Source organism: Bombina bombina, chromosome 6 (assembly GCF_027579735.1).
Source record: "Bombina bombina isolate aBomBom1 chromosome 6, aBomBom1.pri, whole genome shotgun sequence".
Classification (NCBI taxonomy): Eukaryota; Metazoa; Chordata; class Amphibia; order Anura; family Bombinatoridae; genus Bombina; species Bombina bombina.
In genome coordinates this window covers 920,996,127-921,005,077 of record NC_069504.1, presented here as the reverse complement: position 1 = coordinate 921,005,077, position 8,951 = coordinate 920,996,127, and positions in this window count along the sequence as shown.

Below are 8,951 nucleotides of genomic sequence, written 5' to 3'. Positions count from 1 at the left end.
CTAGCCATTTGTGGGAAAATGTTTAATTTGCCTTTAACCTCCTTTGTAAGCTGTGTTATAATTTCCCTAAATGTTCTATTTAGCTGTTATTGAAAAATATTAATGTGTCCAATGACGGATCAGTGAGAAAATGCTCAACATATTCTACCAGCAGAATGACCATCTGCTCTGTCTTTTATTGGCATTGTAGAATGAATGAACGAAAAACATTGAATTAGAAGCAGTAAAATTGACAGCAGATAAGAATTTGTTGGATCACCTAGTATGACCTTTTTGAAATTGGTTTAAAGTCTGAAATTTAATTGATCTTTGCCATATTTATATTCTCAGGAGGGAAGCATGACATTTCCAGGTGTTATTAAATTCCTTGTTTGATAGCTGCTCTAGAGGTTTGTATACAATGCATTTATCTTACAGTTACAACCACCTTAATTCATGCAAAACAGTCTAATGAGAGCATTTAAATGGGCATTAATATTATAGTATATATGCATCAAAAAATAAAGATTTAATTGCAAAATGTGTGCTTATTAAATAGCATGTTTTAGAAACCATGCAGGGCGTATCACTGAATATGAATACCTAAGTACTATACTCTAATTACTGAGCTATTGTTTTATCTTCACTCCCTAACTGGGAGCTAAACTTCTCACACACTTCTCAGTGAAATATGATCCTTTACAAATAAAATAGCAGTTTCTCAGCAGATCTCATATAACTTAAAGTATATGCAGCTTATTGAGCCAGGCATGTCAGTTAGTGACTTCCTGCTGTAGGCAGTTAGGTAGTGAAGAGAAAACAATAGCTCAGTGATTAGAGTATAGTACTTAAGTATTCATATTCAGTGAAATAAACTGCATGGTTTATCCCATTTTTAGGAGAGTTAGCTGCAAAATAGGTAATGCATGTCAAATGCGAATTTTATCTACATCTAATGCTTTATTAAATTGCCTATAATAATTTTGGTGTATAATGCCCCTTTAAGCTTTTACTGTGTATACAGTAAGTAGAAGGATATCAATCCACATACACTTTTTTAATGCAACAGGGTCCAATAAATGTGTTACAATTGTGTGGCCACCAGTTCAGATTATGGGGTCCATGTATCAAATGCTGGGCAGATATCTCTGAACCTGCGCAATGCTGTCCCCTATTGGTGTATACCCAATCACATGCAAGCAAGGGTTGTCAATCACCCCAGTTAGCCAAATCTGGATTGAAAACCACTAGCTAAGAGTTGACAAATAGGATAACAATCAGTGGTTTGATGGCCCTGCTTTTTAACTATCAACTACAGGCTCGCTCATGTATCAAATGCTTGGCGGACATCTCCAAACTCTCACTAGTGCAATGCTGTCCCCTGCTTGTGTACGCCCAATCACACACGAGCAAGGGCTGTCAGTCACCCTGGTCAGACAAATCAGGATTGAAAACTACAAGCTAAGTGTTGGCAAATAGGATAACAATCAGCTGTCTGATGGCCGCTGCTTCTTTACTAATGGCTACAGTCTCGCTCTTGCGAATCTGCACCTGAAGACACTTGAAAGCTTCCCTATGGATATGTGTAAGACTCAATGACTAATAGAAAAAAACTAGAGGATTTAATAGACGGAAATCTGGAAGAGAACCATAGGCGAGAATAGTATTAACAAGGGAAAGCTATGCATAAAAATGTATTCTACAGCTACAAGTTATAATTAATAAGTAATTCAGGTATTAGACTCATTTTTTTCCACGTGAAGTAGAGAGATTAAAGAAATACATTTATTGTGTGGTTTATGGCATCATCTGGAGAAGTATATATTAGATGGTATTATGAAGTTCTCTGTATTGCACCACTTGTCACTATCAAATCTTAAATATCCTAATCTCTCATCTGATATATCATTTACTGAAACATTACACAGATGTACGTGTAATGCATATACAGGCTCAGAGCACATGTAATGTTTATGCTACCATATTTAATAGATGCAGTCTTGCACATCATCAAATGCCTAGCTAAAACTAGCATTGTCTGTCAGTTAACATGAACATTAAGATTGCAGGCTATACCCTTGTTGAGAAAGCTTTCTATTTTTAAACATATTTAAGTGTGAGGTGTAGTTAAGGAATATTCTTATTATAATTAATAAAATACTAATTTATATTCATGCATGATTTATTTTAATATAGCTACACTTTTTCAAGAAGCAGGTTGTGTTTAAGACCCTGTAAATTGAAAACAGACGACTATTAATAATACATAATATACAGCAGACATTAACCTATTTATAATTTATAAATGATAATTACATTATTACTAGACAATTATATTTTGCATTCGAATAGTAATGATGTCTAGCCTAGGACAGTAAATTATGTTTTAACATTTGTTTAAATGGTGCTGAGCACATATACAAAAATTAAGTCACAAATAACTTAGTTCCCAAATGTACAAGGACAAAACTCCTATACTGAGCATACTAGGTGCTTATAAATAAAACCATTAAAGTGACCCTGACGTATTAAGGTATTTGGGACTGCATGATGACTAACTGCAGATTTTTGGTCAATAATACAATTTACATTTACCTTTTATTTCAGACAGACAGATGAGCCGTTTTAATATTATGCTATTATCATATTAATGGATTTCAGTTTTGACATTTTTGTCCCTTTAACTCCTTAAGGACCTGGCATTAAAGATAAAAACTTGCCCAAAAGACCAGAGAATTTTTAGCATTTTTGCCATCACTTCATTTAAACCAAAAGAGATTTGTTTATTTTGTATTTATCTATCAAAACTATTTTTTAGTAGACACTCCAAGGTATTGATCTAGGCCCATTTTGGGGTTCTCACTGAAATAATTTAAATTCCGCTTGTGCAGTCATAACATAAATGGATATAAAAGCTTCTCTGGGATCCCCATTGCTTAGAAATAGGAAACATGCATGGCTTTGCCATTGACGTTTGGTAATAAGAATGCTGCTAATTGCAACTGCGCACCACACTTCTGAAATTTTCAGAAGTTAAGGGGTTAATCAGGTTAGCTTCTAAGGTTACCACTATTTTAGGTACTGGCAGACAGTCTGCCAATGTGAAGTCTCTCTGCATCAGTCTCTCTGCACTGCTAATTCTGCACTGCCCCATTCATGGGGAATGCAGAAATAGCACAATCTCACCACTGTCAGCGAGATTGTGGCAGAAAGAGGCCCAGGACAGCAGTCATTAAGGGCTAAACAACCTGCGCCACATTAATTTTGAGTTTGAGAAACAGTTTCAAGGTAAAGCATTTACCCCCTTCAGTTTTTTGCATATTTATCACACTGAATGGTTACAGATCTTCATACAAAATGTGATATAAACAAACAGAACCTGCGTAAATACAAAATCCTGTTTTCAAATTATAATTTAATTTATTTATGGAAAAAAGTTATTCAATACTAACTGTCCCTGTGTGAAAAATGAACTGCCCCCTTAGTTGCTAAATCAATCCATTACCCAAATTAAATTGCTTTTTACATTCAATTAGAGAAGGCAAACCTAGACTTAAATAGAGCCTCTCTGTAAAAAGAAGCAAACCGTTTTCCTGGCAGGGTGCATGTCTTCACCAGCAGCAGGTGGAGTACTGTTGTCCCAAAATATAGCAAGCAAGAATCAATGGCTGAGAGGCCCAACTCATCACAACCCCTTACTGGGACATTGCAAATTAAACACAGTAACCAAGCAGAGGCTAGGAATAAGAGAGCAATGAGACTAAACTTAGTAGTGAACTCTCTCTAGTACATTAATCAGCACCTACAAAGTAAAAGAAACAATAAGTACTAGAAAATAACTATTAAATAGTAAATGTAAATGGTAAAAGGAAAAATACCTTTTTGATAATTCGGCCCCATAGTCTTGCTATTCAGATGAAGATAAAATCACATAAGTGACATAATTCCAGATCTCTTGAGAGCAAAGGCAGCCAAAGAAATTAGACACTGGTAAAGCAGGTATCAGCAGCTCAGGCTGGGAATAAAGAAACTTAAGACAGAATCATTAAACAAAGTCCAAAAATTATCTCTAATACATTAATCAGCACCTATAAAGTAAAAGAAAAAATAAGTACTAGAAAATATCTATTAAATAAATGTAAATGGTAAAAGAAAAAATACCTTATTAAAAGTTTAGGGGCTGATTTATCATTGCCCAAATTGGCCTCAATGCAGCTGTTTCCGCGCAAGCCTTCAGGCTCGCTGGAAACAGCAGTTAAGAAGCAGTGGTCTTAAGACCGCTGCCTCTTAACTCATACACCTCCTCTGAGGCTGCGGTCTCCAATCCACCCAATTGTGTACGATCAGGTTTATTGACACCCCTGCTAGCGGCCGATTGGCCTTGAATCTGCAGGGGGCGGCATTGCACAAGCAGTTCACCAGAACTGCTTGTGCAATATTAAATGCTGACAGTGTACGCTGTCGGCATTCAGCGATGCAGCCAATTAGACACTGGTAAAGCAGGTAACAGCAGCAACAGTTCAAGGTAAATAGTCAAAAACAAAAAACTAACTACAAGTCACTGTGCTAAGGCTAGGAATAAAGAAACTCAAGACAGAATTATTAAACAAAGTCCAAAAACACGCTTTAATCAAATACCAAGTCAGTACAAATAAAGGGGTTAATACGGAAACAACGCCAGGGGAAGCGCACAATCAATACCAGAATATCCAAATAACAAACTGACAGAGTAAGAGGTAGCAAAACACTCAATACATAAGGGATTAAATGCCCTACATCTCCTGAGTGTCTGCTTATAACTTAACTTAACTTAACTTAACACTTAATATAACTTAATAACTAATAAATAGCAACACAACACAGTTCTGTGGGTGAAAGACCCGTGGGTCGCATTTATTGGTACCAGCCGTGGAACTGGCAGGTAACTTATCCACGGGTGGCGGCAATCGGGGCCTACATCTAACTATGAATAACCCCTTCTAGAAAATGGCCAAGGGACACCGCTGCAGACCACAAGGCGGAGATACTCACGCAGCTTTCATAATTAGGGTTTTTTCCGGCCCAACAATAATCAGCCCGAGCACGCCCAAGCATACCAAGCCTGTGATGTCACCCTGACCACAATGGCCATTACTGAAACCTCCTTCCAGTCTGCAGCCGTGATCCTGACCACCCGCCAGAGTAGGGTGCAAGCATTATTAACTCCAAACCTGTAGGTCCAGCCTTGACTTGACGAACAGCATGTCAATAACTGGGGAGTTCAAAATTACCGTCCTTGGTCTTAGGGAAGTAGTTTGAGTAACCCTCTTCCGGCCTCAGACACCTAGTCTCGAATAGAGACCTAATGACAAACCGATTGCCGCCTGTTATTTCTTTAACTGAATCAATAGAGCATTACCAGTGCCAATCAGTAATGCCTATCATCGAATTAATAATGCATTACAAGTGCCAATCCGTAATGCATAACGAATCCATCCAGGTGGATAACAAAACAAACAACAGTGCATAACAAATAGTGGGTCAGGTTCGGGATCTGAGATAGATGGGTCCCTGGGATTGCACACGAAAGGGCATAGGAGGATGTATAGAATGTTGAGAAAGATGAGTAGGGGCAATCACGGGGATGACAATGCCAGTAGTGGGGCGCAGTCATCTCAACTCTTAGGGGTTGCTGGGGGGTCACCACAGGCGGTGAACAGAAAGGCAGCAGTACACAGGGATACTTATTCGTGCCAGGTACACAGTTTGTATGCACACCTTAAATCTAAAACTGTGAAACGTATCCAGGACGGTAAGTATGTAAATATGTTTGAGCTGTCTGCAGAGGCTTTTAAGTTTAAGGAGATGGCGGAGGATGGTACGGGCCCTAAGAAATTTAGGCGGCCTGATACCCTTGAGGAGTGGCATCGGTGTTTCCGGGTCTACGCCACTTGTTACTTGGAGAGGTTTCCCGATCAGGGGACTGCCCTCTTTAAGTACGTTGACACCATCGACGCAATACACAGAAAGTTTGCAGATGGTGCTTGGAGAGACTATGATATGTTATATCGGAAAAAGAAAGTGGGCAACCGACTGCTTGATTTCGGTACGATGGATTTGCACCTCTGGGCGCATCTTGATGCGGAAAGGAGGGCGCAAGGGGGCGCCATAGCGACATCACCCGGGGGTAGGCAGACTTTGCACTTTCGACCGCGACAAGGGGGTGTATGCTGGCGATATCAGGACAAGGCGTGCGAGCGGGGCACATCGTGCATGTTCAAGCACGTCTGCAAGTTCTGCAGCGGGCAACACCCCGGTGCTGATTGCCCCAAAAAGCGAGATACCCAAACTGATCGGTTTGGGGGGAAAGGAGGTGCTGGCACTAAGGGCGGATTCACCACTTAGGGTCCAGGTCATTTGTAAGTGGCTGCGTAGGTACCCAGATAGGGCGGCTGCTCAGCTTTTGGATAGCGGGTTGAGTGAGGGCTTTGTGATCCCAGTAGTTGGCCGGATGTTGGGAGCCCGTGACAGGAAAAACCTGAAATCGGCTTCCCAATACCCTGAGGCAGTCAGGGAGAAGCTGGGCAAAGAAGTGGCCTTGGGTAGGGTTGCAGGCCCTTTTAGGGAACTGCCACTACCAGATTTAGTTGTCTCCCCTCTAGGGGTGGTCCCCAAGAAGGAGACAGGTAAGTTCAGGCTCATACAACACCTCTCTTATCCGAAAGGGCGGTCAGTAAACGACGCTATTCTGGAGGAATTGAGCTCGGTACGTTACCAGTCGTTTGACGACGCACTGGCTCTGGTTAGAGAACGGGGCCCGGGAGCATTAATGGCGAAATTAGACATAGAATCCGCGTTTAGGCTTCTCCCGATTCACCCATCATCCTTCGGGCTGATGGGGTGTTGGTTTGAAGGGGGTTATTATGTCGACCGTTGTCTGCCCATGGGCTGTTCGATATCATGTGCGTACTTTGAAGCATTCAGTACTTTCCTGCACTGGGCGGTGGTCTCGGTGGCTGGTAGTGATAGAGTTGCGCACTACTTGGATGACTTTCTCCTGGTAGGGGCGGCCAACTCGCAAGAATGTGCCTCGTTAATGAAAGTCATGAGGTTCATGATGGCCAGGTTTGGGGTTCCTCTGGCAGAGGATAAGACGGGGGGGCCGTGCACGTGCTTGACGTTCCTAGGCATCGAGATTGATTCGGTGGCTGGTGAATGTAGGTTGCCTAAGGAGAAGGTCGCCAAGATGTTGGCGGCTGTACGGGCCATGGTTGCAACACAGACATGTTCACTGCGGGAGCTGCAATCGCTCCTTGGTCTCCTTAATTTTGCGATTGTCAATTGTTGAAGTAGTCTACCAGAACAAGGAAGTGGTGCTTCCCTATTTAATGCTGATTTTAATAACTAGACATCTTCAATGGTGTATAATGTGCAAATTGTCATTACAACATTTTATTTGAAGGTTATATTTCATATCTAACAAAGTGGAGCCCCCATTCAATACTTGACACCACCAATGTTATTCATATTTACAGTTTTAAAAATCAATTCACATAAATGTCTCATGTATTTAGGGACACTGATACAAATAAATAATCAAATACATTTTAGCAATGTGTAAAATAAAATTATGGACTAATGAATTTAAGATTTTACTGTAAATAATAAATTCTATATTAATAAAAATATAAATAAAATGTTTAGGAAAGTAAAATGAATAGTTTGCAGGATTTAAATTGATGTTATCAAGTCCATCAGGCACACAAGAGAAGTGTAAGCCAGCCCTTCTGCTTTTACATTGTGGTCTATGGGGACTGTATTATACTGTAATTATATATGTAAATGCTTATATAAATATATATTTAACCTTTGCTGCCCATCGCTTCATGACTTACCCCCTTCGCTGCGCTACATTCTCTGCTACAACTCAACTTAGTAGATCTGCAAAATTACTTTTTTTCTGCATTTGTTTTCTAGGTGTTTTTCTATAATTACAAAAGTATAGTAGCGTGGCCACAGTGTGTTTGAATGCAATTTACTTTTATCCTTTGAATAGGGCTAATAATCTTTGAAACCAGTAAAAAATTGATTTTCAAGAGTTCAAGGCTGTTGAGTTAGGTAATTAAAAAAAAAAAAAATCACATAAAAATTGTAAAAAAGGATAATTGAATTTGAAATACTCATTTTAAGGGGTCTCAAGGGAAAGCTGAGTTTTCTGATGGATTGAAATTACTGCAAATTATAAAACCTGGAAGACTGTATATACTGCCAAATACATCTAAATCAAGAACAAGATTATAAGAGTAGTATGAAAATCCTAAACATGTTTACTTACCTGTAACAACAAAAATATATAAAGGGCTAGATTACCAGTGAGGCGCAAGGGGTTTTGCGCAAGCAATATTGTGTTTCCGCAAGCCTTTTTAATTGCACTGATATTACAAGTGGAACAAAAACGCAATTTCACTGGCACAATCTTGATTTATGCCAGAATCCTTATCGCAATCTCAGAGCTGTGGTTAACTGTTTTCCGTAAATAAAAAGTTGCACAAAACACTTCAAAAATACATTACAAAATAAACTTACACTCATAATAACACTGTCTAATAATTTAAAAAACTAAAAAGTATTGCACATAAAAGTTATAAGAGATCAAACATATGAGATCTCGGGTGTTAGAAAAAAAAGCAGTAAAAGAGCTTCGACATAGAGAAACATGCAGATACATGTCTAATGATGTATTTGTATGCATATAGATTTGTTTGACTATGTACATACTGAAAATATTTCACATTCCAATGTTCTGCACATAGCACAATATGTTCTATGCATTTACAAATAGATATTCTGATAAATATCTCTATATATCTATACATATATAATTATATATACAGTGGATATAAAAAGTCTACAGACCCTTGTTAAAATGTCATGTTTCTGTGATGTAAAAAATTAGACAAAGATAAATCATTTCAGAACTTTTTCCACCTTTA